This window comes from Aricia agestis, chromosome 18, assembly GCF_905147365.1.
Source record: "Aricia agestis chromosome 18, ilAriAges1.1, whole genome shotgun sequence".
Lineage (NCBI taxonomy): Eukaryota > Metazoa > Arthropoda > Insecta > Lepidoptera > Lycaenidae > Aricia > Aricia agestis.
Genome location: NC_056423.1, coordinates 9013018 through 9036366, shown reverse-complemented (window position 1 = coordinate 9036366; position 23349 = coordinate 9013018). Strand labels below are relative to the sequence as shown.

Genomic DNA, 23349 nt, shown 5'->3' with positions numbered 1-23349 from the left:
TAATTTGTTAATTACCCATTTTTAGGCATTGAGCCAGTCTAGATGGTTGCAAATCGAAGGATAAAATATTGTCTTCTCCTATATTACTTACGGCCGCAATCAGAGACTTTGATGATAAGTTAACTTTTATTTAAAGAAGACTTTAATGGAAAATGTATGGAGTTTATGTCAAATTCTTAATTTGTTTACAGTACAGAAATAATTAAATAATCCGCACTTCCACCACACCGGTTTCGAAAAAATCACACCTGATGTTGATTTTTTCGAAACCGGTCGTGTATTTAACAATTTTGTAATAAATATCTTAAAACAAAGTGGAACAAGTGCAAGGAAAGTGTATAATTATTTAATTGAAGAAGAATTTCTACCAAGAAGTGATATTACATTCAATATCATATAGTACAGAAATAATTAAATATCTATGAGTGCGGCCGTTAGTGAACCGTTCCTATAAAAAAGCCTCAAATAAGTTGCGTGAAGTACTCGTATCAAGGCACATCGTAATAAAAAAGTTTCACATTCGATCAATTTTATAATTAAGTTTCGTATCTGCAGAAAATCGGGAAAATAAAATAACACTTATTTCGGACTCCTATGTGCCACATTATAAATATCCTAAAACAAAATAATTCCTTTTGATTTTAAGTCCATACCCGCTGCAACTCGCACCACACCCTTACGTCAGGTCAGCGCTGGATTAGTCGTTATTACACGTGAATATAACATCACAACCCGTCAGCTGTCAGATCAAAAAACCACCCGCCCGCCCACCGCACGCCGGCCGCCGCGCCGCCCGCACGCAATGTAATCAGCCCGCCCAGATCATGTGGGATTCCATAGTTTTATTGTTTCGCATACATAATTGAGAGCAAAAATTGTGATTTTATACCGACACCACAACGAAACGAAGTTAGCTGTGACTAGCTTTTGCCCGCGATTGTGGGTAGCTCCCATTTTTTTATGAAATAAGGGGGCAAACGAGCAAACGGGTCACCTGATGGAAAGCAACTTCCGTAGCCCATTCGCAGCATCAGAAGAGCTGTGAGGTGAGGTGAGGTGAGGTGCGTTGCCGGCCTTTTAAGAGGGAATAGGGTAATAGGGGAGGGAAGGGATGGGAAGGGAAGGGAATAGGGGAGGGTTGTGAAGGGAATGGGGATTGGGCCTCCGGTAAACTCACTCACTCGGCGAAACACAGCGCAAGCGCTGTTTCACGCTTGTTTCCTGTGAGAACGTGGTATTTCTCCGGTCGAGCCGGCCCATTCGTGCCGAAGCATGGCTCTCCCACGTATAAAGTTTGTTAGGCATAATGTAGCCTACGTCAATAAATTTTTCAATTCAATTAATCTTCTCCCAAATAAATAAAAAAGAAGTTTTGTTAGTTTCACTAAAACTCAACGGCTAAACAGTGGGGCTAAAATGGTCGCTTTGAAGAATCATGATGAGAATCATAATATGATTCATTTTTCTAAAATCGCAAAATGCAACTTTGCTTGCAATTCATTTCTGTATTTTTGTACTGATTTGACATTTGTCAGTTTGACAGTTTTGACAATTCATTTGCTGAATTGATTGAGAGGAATTGCTAAATGTGACCATTTTAGCCTGATTTATTGATTAGATTTGGCTGATTTTAATCTTGAAATATTCGTGGAAATCCAAAAAAGGGTTACATAAGGAGAAAAGTGACACGAAGTTCACCGGGTCATCTATTTAACATAAAAGTATATCATAATAATGACGATAATTTCCGTAAACGAAAACACGGTCGCATGGCCTTTCTTGTTTACTTTTAAATGAATTTTAAAGGTAAGATAATACTTGAATAGGAAGCCCCTGGGTTTTATGAGGTCAAAATAAAAGGTCCGTAACGACCCCCAGCAAGTCGGTAACAATAAGAGAAACGTAAAAAGACCTCAAATTGCTGCTCGAACTGAAAAGCTTGTTCGCTCGCAAAAGATATTGCCGTTGGGTTTTTGTACTCTTTTTGAAGTGTTAACTAGAATTAGGTTAAATAAAGTTTTAGTTAATAATTTGACTGTATTTGTGGTGGAATCTTTGCCACTTAATTCCGTGGAGGTGTTATTTTGTGGATTATATTAGTAAGTGTATATAAAGTTATGGATTTTTGTGAAATTAACAACCGACTCGCTAGATACTCGTATGACAAAAAGTCTATAATCTTATATATAAAATTCTCGTGTCACAATGTTAGTTACCGTACTCCTCCGAAACGGCTTTACTGATTTTAACCAAATTTTATATGCATATTAAGTTTTTTTTTTAATGAAATAAGGGGGCAAACGAGCAAACGGGTCACCTGATGGAAAGCAACATCCGTCGCCCATAGACACTCGCAGCATCAGAAGAGCTGCAAGTGCGTTGCCGGCCTTTTAAGAGGGAATAGGGTAATAGGAGAGGGAAGGGAAGGGAATAGGGGAGGACAGAGAAGGGAATAGGGTAGGGGATTGGGCCTCCGGTAAACTCACTCACTCAGCGAAACACAGCGCAAGCGCTGTTTCACGCCGGTTTTCTGTGAGAACGTGGTATTTCTCCGGTCGAGCCGACCCATTCATGCCGAAGCATGGCTCTCCCAGGTATTAAAGTAGGTCTGAGAATCGGCTACTGGGTACTTTTTATATTGATAAGTGCATTTGTTGAATAAATAATAGTAAATTATTACTACTCGAGACTGACGGCGACCATTGTTTGTGCGACGGGGTAGCGATGGACGTTGCCATGGTGACATACTTATTTAGTCACTTGACACTTCAATAAAATAATATGTGCGAAATACTTTATATTATGGCAAAACAATATTTGCCGGGACAGCTAGTACAAACGGTGGAACTTACAAAATAGTATAAATTGTAAGTAAGTTTTTGATAAAAACTATTTTCTCCTTTATCCTTGGGGGTAAGCTACTGATACCTATTTTTTCTTCTGTTTAATTTTTTTAACTATAGGTCATTAGCAGAGTTTCATTCAAAAATGTTGACTAGGAAATTAAAAAATTATATCTGTAAAATAAAATAATAAGTATCTCCGTAAAAAAATCTAGTAATAAACTCCGTCAAAAAACATGCTCCACAATACTTGTCAAAAAAGTATACCTTAGGTACACATTTCAATACATTTGCAATATACATTTCAATACATTTGTAATATTTAGGTGGCCTTGAGCGGTATAAAGGCTGACGTTACATGATAGTTCGAAAGGAACCAAATCTATAACGGTAATGGTATGAGCGTTACATTTCCTTAGTTTTTATTATTCGTAGGTAATATGTGTGAAATTTATCATAACGCATTCTAAATTGACATGTCACTTGCGATGCCACGATTTTTATCTTTATAAAGCGTTACTATCAATATTATCGAATGCAACTTGACTAAAGGTGTACATTAACCTTCGTCCTAACTTCAATTTGGGTGACTATTTAGCTAAGAGTAAACACAGTAACAAGCCCCGTGTAGTTAGTAACTACTAACTTGGCCACCCCACCTGCATTCTGGATTAACTTACAGTGTGGCATTATTGTCCTAATATGAGACCTGCAGGGATGTTTTGGCGTGTGGATGACTTAGTATGTTGTCGTGGATGCAAAACAGTCGGAAAACTTACGCCACCATGATATTTTATAGTAACCATTATTTAAAATTATACTTGGAACATATTACCAGGAGTGTAGTACGGTGAAATTTTATAATATGGCGGTTTTAGTTATAATTTGGCCATGTGGTCAAACTGCCTCGTAAAATCTTAATTAGGCTGTAACCTGATTGTGATACAAATGTTTCAAAATATCTTAGTTACAACATTAACGTTTTCTAAGAATATAGTATTGCTGTGCAGTGTACCTACTGCAAAAATAGGAATGCACTGTCCGTCGGTCACTAGGAGCTGTATCTCAGAATCACAAAAGCTGTAGTTTCACAGAAAGCATTTTATTACCAAAACGAGCTTTTGCCCGCGGCTTCGCTCACGTTAAGAAGTATTATTATATACAAACTTTCATCCCCTATTTTAACCCCTCGGGGGTGGAATTGATCAAAATCCTTTCTTAGCGAATGCCTACGTTATAACATCTACCTGCATGCCAAATTTCAGCCCGATCGGTCCAGTGGTTTAGGCTGTGCGTTGATAGATCACCATGTCAGTCAGTCACCTTTGAGTTTTATATATATAGATGACACATTAAAAATACAATAAAGTGGTCAATTTTTAACCTCATTTCGGTATGTGGTTAAAGCCAATAAACAGTTAATATAACTGTCAGGTCAGTTAGTTAAATGTAACTTTATTTGAATTAGAGTTAATCGTATAATTAATATATGGGCTATACACTCAACAGAAAACCGATATTTACATTCAAATGAAATAACTTTATCCATTTTATACGATTCAATTGTTTTAATTAATAATATTTTTATTAATCCACCCTAGCTGTCAATTCAGCAACTCATGATTATAAAGCTTTATTCTTTGATTCTTTGTTTATATTTCGTATTTATCTTTTTTGTCTGTTCAACTATAAGGGTAAAAATTAATCTCATGCTTATTTTGTGCTAAAAAGGAATAATTCTTATTTCAAACATCGGTCGGTAAGGTATCGGTTTTTCACGTTGGGCTACCTAAAAATAACAATACAGAAAAATGATCAATACAATAGGGATAATGACAAGGTCAAAGATTAGCTAATTTTGTTAATAAAATAAAGAAATCACGGTAAAAAATAAGTGTTCCCAAAATTTCAGCTTGATAGCATTTGTATTTTTTTTATATGCGCCTTCAAAGTTGGATATTCAAATCGAATTTTTTCAATTAAATTTCTTAATATTTGTATACAATTCGATAACTTATGCTATTAAAAGCAACTTTTGTTATGAAACCACTTTCATAAACGCAATATTTAATATACCTGTCGAACAAAGTTGTCTCCCGATGCATACAAACTACGAAAGACTGACGTCATACTTTCGTAGCACTTTGTATGGAGCGTTTCGGGCAGGTCTTTTTTATGAGATATTTGAATTGTCATATCTTAGTGAATTTTTAAGCTATCAGAGTCATTCTTTCAACGATGTTTCTATTTTTTAAGTGTCTTTCAATTACCGATAAGAAAAAAAATAGTCATCATGCCTATTGGCCATTCCTTTTTTTGCCTCGCCATCTTAAAGTTTTACGTAGAGCGTATTAAAAAGTGTGTGTTTTTGACAAACTAGTTTAGGATCTCATCACCTTGATGAGTGGCAGTCTTCCACCGTGCGTTTTTTCGCTTAACCTCCTGCCGCGCATCTAACGAACTGTCGCCAGCAGTGTTTCCGAACCAATTTAACCTACAAACCTTCAAGAAGACAGCGTATTTCCTCTTCTGATGTTGCGAGTGTCTATGGGTCACGGAGGTTGCTTTCCATCAGGTGACCCGTTTGCTCGTTTGCCACCTGATTTTATATAAAAAAGGATCTTATTCCTATAAGGCCTAATGCATGGATATCTGAGCGATATTCACGCGTTATTTATTACACAATCGTACTGGTAGATGTCCGACCGCACCCGTCGGAACATAAATCATTAAATAATTCGCCGATTACTCCCGGACTATAACTCATGTTTATAATCAACAGTAACAAATAGTTTGTCCCGTCCAAGATATCTTGGGATTGAATACCATTTGGGACTCCGTTTCGATTCATTTTGATATAAATGATATAAATTATTTTTGTACAATTACTAATAATAATTTATCAAGAAATGCTTTATAGCTATATGTTATATATAATATGACATCGCACTATGACCGGTATTAATGGCCTGTTTCACCACTTCCTGATAAGTGCCGAATAGCTTATCCACCACTTAACTGTATGGAGAATCTGTCAGAAGAATATTCGGCACTTTATCAGAAAGTGGTGAAACAGGCCCTAAGAGGACTACCTTTTCTTTTATGTAACGAATACAATACAAGCAAGGAACAGTTGCCATGTTAGCATTTTTACTTTATTTTTATCAGCGTAAAGTTCTTTTTCTTGCTTCCGGTCGGTTGGATTCCGGATAACATAATTCCAGTCTTATATTTAGTATCCAACATTGCAAAGTCTGTTTCAGTGATTCTATAAAAAGTTGCCGTAACTTTGTCGCTCGTCACACTTTTGATAATAAAGTCGTCGTAACTTCTATGCCCGTTTAATATAATATTTTTTTATTTCTTCAGATATATAAGCCTCATAAACAGATGTGTCGGCAAAAGTTTATATTATGAACAGATAGTCTGTAAAAGTTTGTCGGTAGTTAATACGGTAAAATGATTTTGGCAGTTCAACCAGCCTTATCATATTTTGTAGATCATCCGTGCAGATTAAACAGAACCAGAGTTGACAGGTCGTTATGTGACCTATTGTGACAGAACTAACGAGTAGGCCGACTCAGAAGAGATTTCGAAAGGAGAATGAAGTAAAGTGGTCCAAATTTCCACCACTAACGAGACCCATATTGACTTATTGTCCATTATGAGACAAATTAAAAATAAGCTGTCAGTAAAAAGTTATGACCTCATGGGCGAAAATATTGATATTGATATTCATTTATTTCAGTGAAAACTTAATAGGAAATGCCAAGCGGCATGACATAAGTATGACTTATGTCATGCCGCTTGGCATTTCCTTACACAGATTGAATAGTTAAAAAGTGCAATGGATCATATTAACACTATTTTATGGAATAAAATAGTAGAAAACTTTTTCATTCCGTCATAAGTTCTTTTTACTTACAGGATTTTTTGTTTGCGATCCAGTTATAATGATTATGGAATCATTATTCCATAATCGTGATGATTATGGAATCATTATAACTGGACCGCAAACAAAAATAATATATGGATATAGCAGACCATTACGTAAGTCTTGTGTTATTGGTTGTGGATATTTGCTCCAAACTCAATACATTTTTCTTACATTTACAATATTTTTCATACAAAATGGTAAAAAACATGACTTTTCATTCAGCCATAACTTTTCACTGACAGGGTATTTTTGATTGCGGTCCATTTATAATGATTCAGTACTTAGTAGACAATTTTACTATATAGTAGGTCTCATTAGTGGTGGAAATTTGGACCAGACTACATACATTTTAAAACATACTCCTTTATACGTTTGACAAAATATGTCATATCGGCCGGCGGGCGCAGTACTAATGCGTTACCCAGCATTGTGAAACATGTTGAAAGTGAGAGTCGCGCCCAACTCGCGTATATTCGCCCGTTTGTTTGAAGTCGAGGTACTCCTTAGTTCTGTCTATACTCTGATCCGCGTTTTATTGTAAAACGATACTTGAGAGACAGGTAATTGACACTCATAATCCTAAAATAGTCATCCACGTACCATAACAACCTTGTAAGTCTGTAAAACAGTTTATTAAAAATTAAAAAAAAAAAACGACCTCATCTATGTACCCGGAATCATAGTTAAAGGCCATTTAGGCTTTAAACTTGACTCAAACATACAAACATGCACTTCAATTCAGTCGGAAAGCTTGTGTTGCTATAAAAATACGGAAATACGCTTATAGACTTTATGACCCATGTTGTATTTTAGCTTATTTCGTATTTTTCCTGCACAAGGATCATAAGGGACAGGGGTCAGCATTATAAGGGTTATAGGTGGGTATTCGAAGCATGCGGTACCGATAGATAAAACTACTATGTCTGTATACCTGAAACAGCAAAATAAGTATAGCCAAGTCAATTTGCATTGGAGAAGTTATAAATGCTTAAATCAATTTTTTTTATGAAATAAGGGGGCAAACGAACAAACGGGTCTCCTGATGGAAAGCAGCTTCCGTCGCCTATGGACACTCGCAGCATCAGAAGAGCTGCAGGTGCGTTGCCGGCCTTTTAAGAGGGTAATAGGGGAAGGCAGGGATGGAAAGGGAACGGAATAAGGCAGGGTAGGGAAGAGAACTTTCTGTGATTATTATGTTCATATCTCAAGATTTCGTGCAAACTTGTATACGTGCAAACTTATATATTTAGTTAGTTTGTAATATTAGCTGTAGGTAAGTTATCCGAAGAAATAAAAACATAAATGAGAAAAAGTATGTACTTCTCTCTGTTTCTCGACAAAAAATGTTAGTATTTTAATACAAAAATATAAACAATGATCTGGCTAAGTTGTATGCCTATTCCCTGAGATTTTAAGTAACTTTGTGTTTTTAACCCTAACAACAAGCAAAGTCTCCAGTCAATTTTTAAGTTTAAAAGTTATCTGAAACTTTCAGAAAATAATTCTTTGTATTTACACATACATTCTCATTTCAAGAAAACAATAGTACAAAAGAGATAGAACGGTGAAATTGTGCCTCTCATTTCTTTGAATACCTAATACACATCGCAATTCGCAACGTCGACTATGAATATGTGAGCATGCCCTTAACGTAAGGGCGCACGCAACATCTACTATAAGTATAGGTAAGTACAATATAATTCGCGTTCGTGTGTGTTTGTTGCCAAACTCCTTTTTTTTATGAAATAAGGGGGCAAACGAGCTAACGGGTCACCTGATGGAAAGCAACTTCCGTCGCCCATGGACACTCGCAGCATCAGAAGAGCTGAGAGTGCATTGAAAGCCTTTTAAGAGGGAATAGGGTAATAGGGGAGGGTAGGGAAGGGAATAGGGAGGGTAGGGAAGGGAATAGGGTAGGGGATTGGGCCTCCGGTAAACTCACTCACTCGGCGAAACACAGCGCAAGCGCTGTTTGATGCCGGTTTTTTGTGAGAACGTGGTATTTCTCCGGTCAAGCCGGCCCATTCGTGCCGAAGCATGGCTCTCTCACGTATAGCTCTTAGATGGCTGGACCGATTTTGTTGAAGTATTATGAGCTTATCGCATAAGTCTGAGGATCGACCAACATTTAGTTTCATTCCCGAAATAAAAGCCTATCGGACTAAGCACACAGTCTTAAATCGTGCTACCGAAGTTTGTCTGCAAGTTAGAAGTTCTAAAAGGAGTTGTCATCAAATCATTCGAAATGGCATCCTCCTCTCTCAGTCAGAAGATCTTCCCTCTCATTTCCCCACGAAGCGGCAAAACGACGTTTGCTGGGCCAGATAGTTTTAATAAAGTCGCAATAGAGGACGCACGTTAAACGCTTTATTGCGGGCCATTCGCGTTATTGGCACAATCAAAATAATTACCTATTCGATTCGTATCGGGTATCGATTAAAAATGAACGTACTGAGTTTAATGGTAATTGAAAAATAATTCAATTTCGAATTGAGAGCAAAAGACACTCGTAAAAATACTTTTATGCGTCGCAGGCAAGACCCCGATTCTACAATTATGCAGCTGTATAACAGACCTCAGTTGTTCGATGTTATAAAAAAATACGTGCGGCACTGTGGGACTACCGCGGTAAATCTATCGCGTAGCATATTGTATTATCAACCTATGCAATTATAATTCGCATACGTCTAGTCGCACGCACACAAACATCGTAAATAAGCATGGCAACGCCGGTCCATTATTAAGGCGCGTTTCCCTCCATCGCGCGCCCGTAAGCGGTCCGCATGCGGATGACAATATGCTCCTAGCTAGTGGCTGCGCGTGTTGCCCGTATGATAGGTAAAACGTCTATAAAATGATAGGATGAGAGCAAGCTGAGCAACTTGCATGCGAACGAGATCTGCGGGGCTGAAATGGTCCCTTTGGGGAATCATAATATGATTCATATTTTTTTAAATCGTAAAATGGTCACTCTGCTTGCAATTCATGTCTAGTAATTCATACCAATTTGACATTCGTCAGTTTCACAGTTTTGACAGTTCATTTGCTGAATTGATTGAGAGGAATTGCTAAATGTCACCATGTGAGCGCGGCGATGACACGCATGATAGGAAAAGCGCCCATACATATTTAAGTATAACTAGCTATTTGACCGAGCTTTGCTCGGTATTCGATAAAACACGAATAAAATGACATTTTATAAAAATGATTCCTAGCTAGATAACCTCGATTTATCGCCGCTGAAACCCCATATATACTAAATTTCATGGATCCAATTAGTATATATACAAGACAATATAATTATATATATACAAGAATTGCTCGTTTAAAGATATAAGATATTTTAATGTCAACGTTTAAAATAAACATGTGTTTAAAATTACATTCTCAACTACGTCATTGTGAGAACGTCATTTTGATAGTAAACGGACAAGAACAAACAAGGAACGAAGCATTAAGGTACATTTGGAAGCCGGCTACATGAAGCGGCAGCAGACGACGACGTGTCGTCGCGACACTATTGGTTTCTATGTCATTCTATGAATCAGGGTTGATTCAGACCGCAACGCGACGCGTAGATGCATTTCTAAATTAGTATGGATTTGACAGATTTCAATTGCGTCAGATGTCTTGCGAATCTGTCAAATCCATACTAATTTAGAAATGCATCTACGCGTCGCGTTGCGGTCTGAATTGACCTTAAGTGACTCTAGTTTCGTGTCGCTAGCTGCGGAGGATATTTCATAAAAAAACACACAAACCAGTAGTGTCGCTGCGACACGTCGTCTGCAGTTGCTTCATGTCGCCCACTGCCAGCCGGCACCTTTAACGCTGCATCACAGTCCACAGAAAATATATTAGTTGTACCAGCTGCATTAAAATAGTAGAATCGGTGTTCCAACAAGAAAATTATCGTTTATTCGTTGATGAAATTTTATCAGTCAGAAAATAGTACCTAGGCAAAGAATATAGTTTTATTTATAACTAGCTGTCCCGGTGAACTTCGTGTCACAGGTCACTATAAAACCTTCCCTGGACTTCTACGAATATTTCAAGACTAAAATCAGCCCAATCCGTTCAGCCGTTCTAGAGTTTTGCGCTTAGCAACACATTCAGTGACTCATTTTTATATTATAGACTTAAAAGTCTAAGGACCTGTTTCACCTCTTCCTGATAAAGTGCCGGATAAGCTATCCACAACTTATTTGACCGATTCTCCATACTCTATCCGTCGAGTTAACTGGTGGATAGCCTATCCGGCACATTTTTTTAAAATAATAATATCTATGGACGCTTCACACCACGTCCGCGTCAGTCTGGCCCCGTGCTAAGTACCTGAAGGACTTGTGTTACGGGTACCAGACAACGGAAATATATTTAATACTTTTATACTATACATATATTTAAGATTTTTATTTTATAATACACATATTAATACACATCCATGACCCAGGAACTTTGAAAACTTTTGTTCCGTCGGCGGGATTGGAACCCGCGACCCCCGGCTTGAGCTGCCAACAGCCCACCAACTAAGTGCCCTTGTCCATAGCTTTCATTCGTTTTTCTCCGCTCGACGACACAGATATGACGCCATTCGGAAAACAATGTGAAAAAAGAAACATTTTTCACCAGGCAACATTTCAATGTCAAAACAAACAGTTTATTCGCCAATAAAACGTTCTCTAGCGTATGTTTTTAATGGAAATGTTTTTTTTTTCTAATCGACAAAACGTCGGCCGATCGCTCCCGCCTCAGAGTAGGGAATTGTAACATAGAGAACGCTAAAAAGATGAAATTTTTCGGAGATAAGTTGTGATAAGATAACTGTGGACATTTTGTGATAATGATCTACTGCTCATGTTTAAAAAATTATCGTCAGAATCAAAGTTAAAAAGTTTAATCATCTCATATGAAGATCAACGCAAACTCGCACAAAGAAAGGACGATTATCATAATATTAATACGCGAACGAAAAACTTTGTAACCCTTTTTACGAAAAATGCGGAAACGTTGGTGCATGAAATTTTGCACATTTATAGTTTATATGGTGAAGGAATGCATCGAACTAATATTATTTTGAAATTATGCTTTTATCATACATTTTCTTAACAAATAAAACATTACACACACTACAACACACACATGAGAAATGACAGATTTTTGAGTGACAAGCCTATACATACGAGTTATACTCTTTTATTTATGGTTGAAGTCTGTTGACAACAACTAACAAGTAATCAAATTGAAAATGGATTATAGTTATTTTTATTGAATCTAAGATACTATTAGACAATGCTTACACGGCCAGTCTCCGATCAGCTAAGTCCCAGAGACAAGAGTTGAAAAAATAATAATAAAGTCAATATTTTTTACAAAATATAGCCATAGTAGGCCTAATGTCGTTGAAACGAAGGTCGAATTTCGACCATTGGGCGATCTCTAGTTACTCAAATTCTTTTTCGGCATGTCTATAACTCTATACTAAAATATGGAATGCTTATGTGCCTAAAATATTCGTAGTTTATTTTACTACACCTTTATTAGCATTACGAGTATGTCGATGTGGAGTCCCATTTTACAACGTTACGAGTAAGGGGGCGACTAACCCTAAAGTGTCGATTTTATAATTCATTTTTATACTTGAAAATAAGCCCCGAATTGTTTCTTTTTCTAAAATTAGATACTACATTATATTTCTGAGAATTCGATCTGAGCAAAAACTCTATATCTTAAAATTTTCTCGATAGAAAAAAATCACAAAGATGCATCTATTTTTCACGAATTTTTCATTTATTGCCATTTGCATCGAACTAAGTTAATATTTTAACACATTGTATAAAATTCTATCATTGAGAGATCGACGTAGGGAATTTTAAAAATATTGTATATTTATCGAGTTATTGAGAAAAAACTAATTTGGCGATGAATCCGCGTCGTACTTTTTCACCTGGCATATGAAAGACGGGCGTGAGTGTGAAGAGAGAAGAAGGGTGTTTGATTTTTGGGGTTAGTCGCCCTCTTAAAAGTGATTATAAAAACAATAGATAAGTTAGATTTTAATTGGTAGTACAGTAATTTGAACTCGATAACTAGGGCAAACTTAAAAAAAAAAACAGAGGAAACAATACCTATCTTTCTCTTTCACTCCAACGGATGGCCTTTGACTATTGGGAAACAAATAGATGGTCAGAGGTTTGCAACATCCATATTTTTATCCTCCTAGGACGATCGTTCCCGAGCTATTTGAAGAGGCCAATTGCGCCACTTTATCACAGAGATCGCCTTTTCAACACAATATGTCTGTTTACAGCATGACAGTTGGAAATATTAGAAATTCTACCCCGTATATCTCGGTGAAATATTTCATTTAGAAGGGAAAAACTATATGGAATGTACGTAATATTGCCTGAGATATGCGCGGCTGTGTACCCTTGAGTACAATGACAGATTAGCAACTAAGTCTGGGGTTTTGTGCAATATTACTTTGGGTCCAGACGAATTTTCATCTTGAACCAAGATAATATTTGGGAGGCCTGAGTATTTTTTTGTTTTATGAAATAAGGGGGCAAACGAGCAAACGGGTCACTTGATGGAAAGCAACTTCCGTCGCCCATGGACACTCGCAGCATCAGAAGAGCAGGGAATAGGGTAGGGAAGGGAAAAGGGTAGGGATTGGGCCTCCAGTAAGCTCACTCACTCGGCGGAACAGAACGCAAGCGCTGTTTCGCGCCAGTTTTCTGTGAGTCCGTGGTATTTCTTCGGTCGAGCCGGCCCATTCGTGCCGAAGCATGGCTCCCCCACCTCAAAGGTGTAGCAGCAGCGAGGTCCGTAGAACACGGTTCTTCGGACTTTGTTTCACAATTTGTTGTGTACTCAGAGATTTAAGATTGTGTCTAAACACACTAGGCCGAAGTTACGCGGCGTAAATTCCGCATGATTACGTCCGCAATGTATTTTAAATTACTGGTTTAGACACCTTCAATTTTATGAAGAGTTGACAGATAATAAGACAGTATGGGGCTTATGTCAAAATTTTGAATTAATAACACTTTAAGTATTTATTGTTCCACTCTGAGTGCGGGAGAATGATTGTGTGAAAAGATGCAGATGATATTTTAAGGCCGTGCGGCTCGCAAAACGACTTCATCTTTAAAGATCGCTATTCAGAAATGGATAGAGATGGCGCAGTATTTTCTCTGGTAGGGGTAGAGATGCACACTATTTTCGGATCACTGATCAGATAAGTCGTTATTGATAGATCGAAATCATGGTGACGCGTTATTGGTAGACATGGTTCAATGTCTATGTGCGCCAATAATATTTTCCCCATCCGACAAAAGTTGTAATGCCTATCATAAATTAATATTATTATTAAATATCTTAAAAGTCATATTTTTTAAACGGCATATTAATAAACGGTGCATGTTAACGTTATTATAAAGAAACGAGCATAATGAACCGATGTCAATTCATTACGTTCCGTTTTAATTCGGTGGATGTTTAAAAATGTTTACGATAATTGGTGAATGCACGTGCTGCAGCCAGTTACATTTGTAAATGTACAAATTCAATAAAAATAGTGTGAGTTGGACACACGCTTTGTGTGATTCCGTATAGAGTATAAATAAGCTAATAGTTGCATGGTAAACCAATATACAACATGACTGGTAAGACATGTTCAATACTATCTGTACTCGATTCTCATTATAATTATGTAATAAAATTAGGTACTTAATTTTTGTCCGAATTTCCCTTTAAATAAATGAATCATGGACACTAAGTAAATTACGCGGCTAGGCAAGTTTGCAATAGGCATACTATGCGGCCGGCGCGGCGGCGTGCGCCATCAAAGAAACACCGCACCGCTACCCTTCCCGCGCGCGGTATCCATGGGATAGGTAAATAATTATTTAACTTTAAGCTATGCAGCTAAAAATTATATAAAAAATAATATCAATTGATCGCTGAGTAAATGTTTACTCAGCGATCAATTGATATTATTTTTTTATATAATTTTTTTCATCTTATTTAATAGCCAAATAATCACGTCCTCGAGTATTGAACATCATGCAGTATATTATTATGCCAAGCCTTTAGAGAGACACTTTAAATTTTGCTTACCTGTTTCTCTGGTAACGTGGAGAAATAATCCACCCATATAAAATTTTATCACATATTTTATTAAGAGATCAACGTTTGGTGTCGCGGGAAAGAATAGTTTAGTTTAGGCGCATTTGACTGTGATAATCACAGACATAGATCAAGGTAGATAGTGCATGAGTAATGAGTATGTACTTCGCGTACCATATCGCGTTCACAAACGACGAGCAATGCTCGTCTTTCGAAAGTCTGTTCTTTAGTCTGCGCTCCACCGTTCGGAATCGGACGTCAATCTGTATTTTAAAAAATCCTAATTGTGCCGTATTGAGCTGAAGAAATTCAAATAAAAACGTTGGCCTAGATAATGGGCATGTTTCTTATAATCGGTACGTCACAGTAGGTAGGAAAAAAGTGGCACTCTCGTTTTCATACAAATGGAAGTACATGCGGTATTTAGATTGATCTATGTCTGTATAATGAATAAAGAATGTTAATGAAAAAAAGAAAAATTTGATTCTCTATCAAATTTTTGAAGAAAGTTTGCGGACAGTCAAATTCACGGGAAAAACTAGTTTAGCATTAATTAAAATGCAGTTGATTGTGATAATAACCAAGGAATGTTATTAATGCAAAAAAAAACCTAACGCAATTTTATTCAAATAAAATGTATGCTCTACGACTAACAACTAATAGTGAACTGACCCCTAAAACCGCGGGAAACAGTAACCGACGCCATGATTAATTGGTTCCTTGTTAGTCCGCCATATTGAATTTCCAGTCCGGTTAAAACTGGACAAAACTGGACATGTCATTGATTTTATATGCTCTGCCGATGTCGCGCCATTGATTTTTTATGTTATTAATATCGGCCATTTTAAAATAAAGTCAACCGTTTTCAACCGTCATGGACTGCGATCCTTGTATTTTTAAAAACATACTTTGTAGTTACTTTTCTATAGGTTACATTTTAAAAACAAAGCATCTAAATGTTTAACGAATTTTCTGTGATGATTGATTGTATTTTTTTCTCTTTGTGACAATAAAAAACGATGAGAACGTGGTATTTCTCCGGTCGAGCCGGCCCATTCGTGCCGAAGCATGGCTCCCCCACTATTGCGCGGACATCGCACATTTTTAGGGATAAAAAGTATCCTGTGTTCCCGGGACTTAAAGTATCTCCATACCAAATTTCAGCAAGATCGGTTCAGCGGTTTGGGCGTGAAGAGTTATAAGACAGGCAGACGAACATACTTTAACATTTATAATATTAGCATGAATTTAAACACAGTAATATTAAAATACAGACTTTTCATGTAAGTGCATGTCCACTTAATTTCCATAAATATAAGAATTGTATCCATACTAAGCCGCGTCGCTATTACTTTATGGGAATTAGGACACCTCATGTTTTTTGTACAACACTATTACATAACATAGAGCAACACATGTACAAAGAAGCCCTAAAGGGCCCTAAATCATATTTCACGCAGACAGAATCATATTAGCATAGTAATGTCGGCTTCAATTTGACATAAAATACGGGAGTCGCTTATTCTGTTCTATTATTTTATGTTACGATCAACGCTTTTTCCGCCGCATATATTTTGACCTCAGTTTTTTGTAGGGCCATTATCCCTTATATTGTGCGTGGATGTTTAATTTTATTTATTTATAATGTACCACGATGTTATACTGAGATATTATTATATATATTATATATAACTCAAAGGTATAATATATAACTCAAACTGACTGATTGACATAGTGATCTATCAACGCACAGCCCACTGGATGGATCGGGCTGAAATTTGGCATGCAGATAGATGTTATGACGTAAGCATCCACTAAGATTTTGATAAATTCCATCCCCAAGGGGTTAAATAGGGGATGAAAGTTTGTATATAATAATACTTCATAACGCGAGCGAAGCCGCGGGCAAAAGCTCGTTATTATTATAAGGTTTTAAAGGTAAATTATTAAAAGCTCATTATTATGAGAAGATTTGTATGCTATTTCTCCACGCATAAACTCTTAAGTGGATTTTGCTTAAAAATTTGGTTGTAGGATTCAATAAGGCATACTTTTCATCACGAAAGGCATAGCGTTTCCGTCACAGAACACAAAAAGAAGAAGAACTGTTATATAGCGCTTCAATTCACTACATGTAGTGAATTGAAGCGCTATATAATCGCGCTATCCATGTGTATGCGTGGAATATAATAAGAAATATGTATACATCTTATTATATTCCACGCATACACATAAACAGCTTCTAGTTAGTTACAAAAACTAGAAACAAAAGCGTATTAATTGGCGCGCGTGTAAGTTAAACTCTGACTCTGTCGACTATTGACAAAGACAAAAAAATATTTATTATTAACTTACACAGTTCTTACTACTAATAATTACAAAACAATTATCCTCTAATTAACTGAAACCTACGTTAAAACTTTACATAATGAAAAAATGGTTTTGTTATGTTTGTCAGCTGTTCTAATAATTACGAACAGGTGGCACAAACTGCCGCACTACTAAGATATTTAATTATGATTAACCTTAATAAAGATAAAGAGTTTGACAGATGACAGCAGGCTTATGTCAAAATTTTAAATTAATTAAGTACATTTAATGAATTACCGTTCCACTCTGAGTGCGGCAGTAAGCTAATATAGGCTGGGCTTTGCACTCGAGCCATTCCCAATTCGCATCTCTTATTTCTAAATCTGTGGTTTCCGTGAAACGCTGATACAACCATATCTTAAGCATCCACCGTAAATAAGGCTAAAGTATAATTAGATTAAATTCAGCGCCACGTGCCGCTGTGACAGTAAGCTAACGGCAAAATGACAATATTCATTGAGCAAATTACGAACAAATAACTTTACGGACTTACGGAATAAAGCCCGTAATTCACGATAAATATACGAAAATTTAGATTTATAATGGCTATTCGAATTGTATAATGTAATTATAAGGTGGGAATTGTTAGTAACTAGATGACGCCCGTAACTCCGTTGCGCCAAAATTCGTTTATTGCGTGGTAACCGTACTTTTGTCCGGGACAAAAAGTATGCTATGTCTTTTCGCGGGATTCAAAGAATCCCCATACGTAACAAAATCAGTTCGGCGGTTTGGGCGTGAAAACAGACAGACAGACTTACCGACAGACATACTTTCGGACAAGGAAGTTTGCTGACTATCGTACAACTGAATTGCGTAGTTTCATAATTTAATTGGACAACTTTTTAATTTGTACGTAATCGGAAAGGAGTCGCGGTTCTTATACGATTGATGTCCAATTATTTAGTTGGATGCAATGTGCGAGCTCTCATAAGGGCGTTCGCTGCGTTAAGAGGAGTCCACACCGCCGTTTTTCCATACAAACGTTGTCCCCTGTTTCTTCCCTGGATAATGCTAGTAGAGTTATAATTTTTTTCCTGAATATCAACGGCCACTAATACAATGTCCCTATGTTTTCTTTTTTTTCATAATTTAATTTTTAAATAAGATATGAACGTTCAAAAACCCAAAAAAATTGCCAGATTTTCCGCTGTGTTCAAACATCCAGAAAACAGATTTGGCTAAATTATACAAAAAAAATAAAACATTGGAACACAGCTCAAGCCTTTCTTTAATCTTTAATGAAAAAAGTACTTAAATCGGTTAAGTTTTGGAGAAGGAATCAGGGGATAACCAATGGTTGATTTTCTGCAGTTGTCTCTATCGCGTTCTGCGGTATAGGCTTGAGGTAAGGGAGACAGCTATAGATATTACACGTAATTTTTTTTTCATTTCTCTAACCCCTGGTGTATCCTCTTAAGCGTGCGCCCGGCGCGGCCACCCGCGAGGCGTGCTTGTTTCGTGTCATCCCATAGAGCAGCGCTGCGTTGAGCGGGTCAGCCGTCACACGATTACTATGGCGAACGCACTGCGCGGGCGCCCGCGACGGGCAGCCGCGTCAGGCACACGCTCAACACAGCGAACGCCCGTCGCTATAGCCATTAGTATACTATGCGATTTAGTTAGCCAATTTCAAATTGTAAGTCTGCGGTCGCTCTAAATGGTAAGAACGTCACGTAGTATAGGAACTTTCCCTTTGCAAGTGAATCTTCACTTCTTTAAGGCATATAGCATAATATTATGTCTTATTATATATTTTAAGGCATGGATAAGGAAATTACATTTAAAACGTAATGTCTATCTTGATATTAAGTTTTACCTTATATATAAAATTAAATGTTAGGCCGCGTACTCCACCGAAACGGCTTTACTGATTTTAACCAAACTTTATATTATGCATATTCAGTGGGTCTGAGAATCGGCTACTGGGTACTTTTTATATTGATAAGAGCATTAGTTGAATAAATAATAGTAAATTATTACAAGTCGAGACCGACGGCGACCATTTTTGTACGACAGGATAGCGATGGACGTTGCCATGGTGACATGCGGCGGTAGCTCAAGCCGGGGGTCGCGGGTTCGAATCCCGCCGACGGAACAAAAAGTTTTTCAATGTTCCCGGGTCTGGATGTGTATTAAATATGTGTATGATAATTTAAAATCTTAAATATATGTATAGTATAAAAGTATTAAATATATTTCCGTTGTCTGGTACCTTTAGGTACTTAGCACAGGGCCAGACTGACGTGGTGTGAAGCGTCCATAGATATTATTATATTTATATTATACTTATTTTGTCACTTCAATAAAATAGGTAATATGGGCGAAATCAATTAAGTATGTTTTTCATAATAAAATACTTATCACTCGGCGAAATACTCTAGATGGCAAAACAACGTATGCCCGGGACAGCTAGTATTATGTAATTTCTAGTTCTTAGTGTTCCAATGGCCAATGCGCTGTTCCAAATGACGTCATCAGTTATTTCAGGCAGGGCTTAGATACTTATACAACCATGGAAACGTAATATCTGGTTCACCGATTTGTTAATCCGACTTCTATAAAAAGGAGTGGGTTTGGATATTCGGAATATTAATTTGGGCCGTTAAGCTAAAAGCATATTTGCAAATGCTTTTAGCTTAACGGCCACGACAACGGCAAGCAGTGAATTCTTAAGCCTACTTTAGACGTCAACGGTATTACTTACCGTCCCGGCGTGCCGTGCCGTGTCACTACTCACGATTAGTTCAAAAAGCGACCAATAATTTCTCAATTCAAAAACGTTCTAAGTTCAACAAAATGGCGTCGCGAAATAGTCGCCATAGATACCGCGGAACTTCAGAAATTTGTACCTTTAATTTTACGACCATGGCAACGACAAGCCGTGATCAGCAAAGGCTAAAAGTGCCGTGCTGCGGCAAATTAAAAAAGGGACTATTAATTTCTCAATTCAAAAACGTTCTAAATTCAAATCGTTGAAACAAAATGGCGTCGCGAAAAAGTCGCCACAGATACCGCGTAAGTTATGGGTTCGCTCTCCAATACATTATAAGCGCGGATGATTTACACTCGTAATAAATAACGCTCTTTAACGTCTATATCATACCAAATTTCATATAACTCAGCGCAACAAAGACGTGTCATTGGTTCAAATTGTATTCGGAATTGGATGTTTTTCTTGTTTCTTAGAAACATTATGGCTCAACATGTTATCTGAAGTTTATGCTTTTTTCCTATCTTTGTTACACTTGTCTTATTAAGCGCGTTATACACAGCTAAAATACAATGATACCTTTACATTTTTGGGTACAAACTATTTAACTATAGTTTAAATATAAAATAGAACTCTCTAGACGGGAATCCTGCCTATTGAAATAAAACTCAGAATTTTAATTGAAAATTGCTAACAAAAGACTGTACATTAAACTCCTTCGAAACGTGTAGACAGATTTTGTTGAAAATGAGTATTTTGAGGGGTCAGAGAATCGGCAATATGCTACTATAACTTATAATCTTCAACCTACGAATAATAAAAACGAAGGAATCGTAACTCCCATACTATTACCGTTTTAAATTTGGTTTCTTTTGATCTGTCATGTAACGTCAGCCTAGTACCGCTCAAGGTCACCTAAATATTGCAAATGTATTGAAATGTACACTTTTTTGACAAGTATAATTGTGGAGCATGTTTTTTGACGGAGTTACTTTTCCTTGGTTTTTATTATTTGTAGCTTTCAACGGATAAAAAGAAACTTCACTCCAAAACAGCTTCACTTTCGAACAATTCAAAACAGCTTTAGTCATTTTTAAAATTGCCGAACAATTCTGTATGACATGACGTAAGGAACGCCGAACAAGATTGTCGTCCGGCTGACGTCTGATTGTCTTCTGTGGTTTGTCCGAACCGTCCGCTTCCATTCGGATGTGGTTTCAGACGACTGTACGGAACCGCAAATATTATGTCGAAGCAACTTAAAAATGATCTGTCTAGTATCTGGTTCTTTAGTTGGATTTATCGGCTCGGTCGCTTCACCGCGAGTTTACAAGTAAATGCATGTAACAATTTATTTAAATAGCCACGCGGTTGTCTTTAACATACATATGTTTGTAATCTTGCGGTGTAACCGCTAAACCACGCTTCTGGGCGGGCGTATAATATCCACCCTTACACGGAGAAATGACACTGGTCGCACTGTTTTTATCACACGAACTTTAATGTGATGATTTTTGTTTATCTTGGAGTATCCTCATAAACAATTTATAATAATTTTGTTTCAGTTAGCCTCCGTTTTTTTTGTGACAGACAACTATTTATTTTTGGCTTCATAGAAGTGCCTTGTTTTTGGATGCCTTTTTTTAGACGACTGTATAAATATTGTATTAAAACAACATTTAATTTAAACATTTGTTACATCGATAGCATGCCACGAAAGTTTAAAACAAGTGAGTAACAAACAAGTAGAAATGCCATGAGGACTTTTCCTTATTAAAAAGGCGATATCTAGGGAAGTGACAATATCCATGAAAGCTAGCAAAATATTATTAGACACCTAAAAAAAACCTTCTAGGATAATTCAATATGAGTGTACGAGGGATACCTAACGAGGGATACCTACTACGAATAATAAAACTGAATAACATAATATATTAATGAAAAAACAATTGACACGTCAGGTACCTGCTACAAAAAACTGGGGCTAACTGAAAAAATTTTTATAAATTTTGGATGAGAATACTGCAACATTAACAAAAATTATCACCGTGTGACAAAAAAAGTTATAATTTTGTTGACCAGTGTTGTTTATCGCGCGGGAAGCGTTTATTTTTCCAATATAGAAATCTTCCCAAGAATCTAAGTTCGCGTGACAGATAGACATAGAAATTATGTATTAATAAATAGTCGTAAGATCGCTAAAAATTTGTGTATAGCTAAGTTGCGGAAACATCTAATGTTGTATATTCATATTGTGGTAATTATGTGTGATAAACCGTTATTGGTTGTGAGATTTTGTGGTATGTGATTTGTGATAGGTGGGGTGTGGTACGTCGGGCCTTCGGGTCGTCGGGCCGTCGGGTCGGATGGGTGTTACCTCTGTAAACTAATTGTGGCCGCCATGTTAATATTATTTGATTTGGGTCGTAGTTATGAATAACTTCTTAGTTAATGAAGTTGTGTGTAGTTATTTACGCCTAGATGACGCCCGCAGCTTGCGTCAAAATGCGTCAAAAAGTGTATCGCGTGGGTGCCATGCATTTTTCCGGGGTAAAAAGTATCCTATGTCCTTTCCCGGGACTCAAAGTATATGCATACTCAATTTCAAAATCAGTTCAGCGGTACTAATCAATGTCCTTCCCTATCTCTAAAAAGTATCTTCATACCAAATTTCTTCTAAATCGGTTCAGCGTGAAGAGGTAACAGATAGACAGATACATTCACATTTATAATATTAGTATGGACGGCAATATCATGTTGTAAAAAGTGCGGTTTCCGTCCGATAAACGGATTTTGCTGCAACAGAGTTGCTTAAACTAGTATAAACCAATTCCTGAGTGTTTGAAGTTCAAACCACCGAAAAACGTAAAATCTTTAGGGAAAATCTGTAACGTTAAGAAGCGAGTATGAATAGTAGATGCAAGTTAGTAGTTATCAAAGGGAATGTCTAAGTGGAGTTTACCTCCTGAGTATCTCCTCAATTTGGTTATACTGTTTCTGCTCATTTGGCTAACACTCTCATATGTTAGATTACTGATAAGTGATAAGTAATTATTATGCTAACAGCTAACTTATAAATGTCTGGTGCGCTTACTAAGAATAAAGAGGAAATATAAAATCATAATATCTATGAACGTTTCACACCACGTCAGTCTGGCCTCGTGCTAAGTACCTACCTAAAGAACTTGTGTTACCAGAAAACGGAAATATGCATACATTTTAATATTTTTATATTATATCATAATATTATCAGGAACATTGAAAACTTTTTGTTCCGTCGGCGGGTTTCGAACCAGCAAAATTGAGTTATAGACTGGAGACAGATAGACAGACAGACAGATAGATGGACAGACAAC

The 23349-nt window shown here is 36.9% G+C and overlaps 1 long non-coding RNA gene across 1 annotated transcript; it reads left to right on the top strand.

Moving 5' to 3' along the window:
* The first annotated feature begins 7150 nt into the window (after positions 1–7150).
* On the top strand, positions 7151–22842 carry LOC121735793. Its single transcript, XR_006036912.1, has 3 exons — positions 7151–7231; positions 13667–13669; positions 22832–22842. It is a non-coding gene; the product is annotated as an uncharacterized LOC121735793 (long non-coding RNA).
* Positions 22843–23349: the final 507 nt, after the last annotated feature.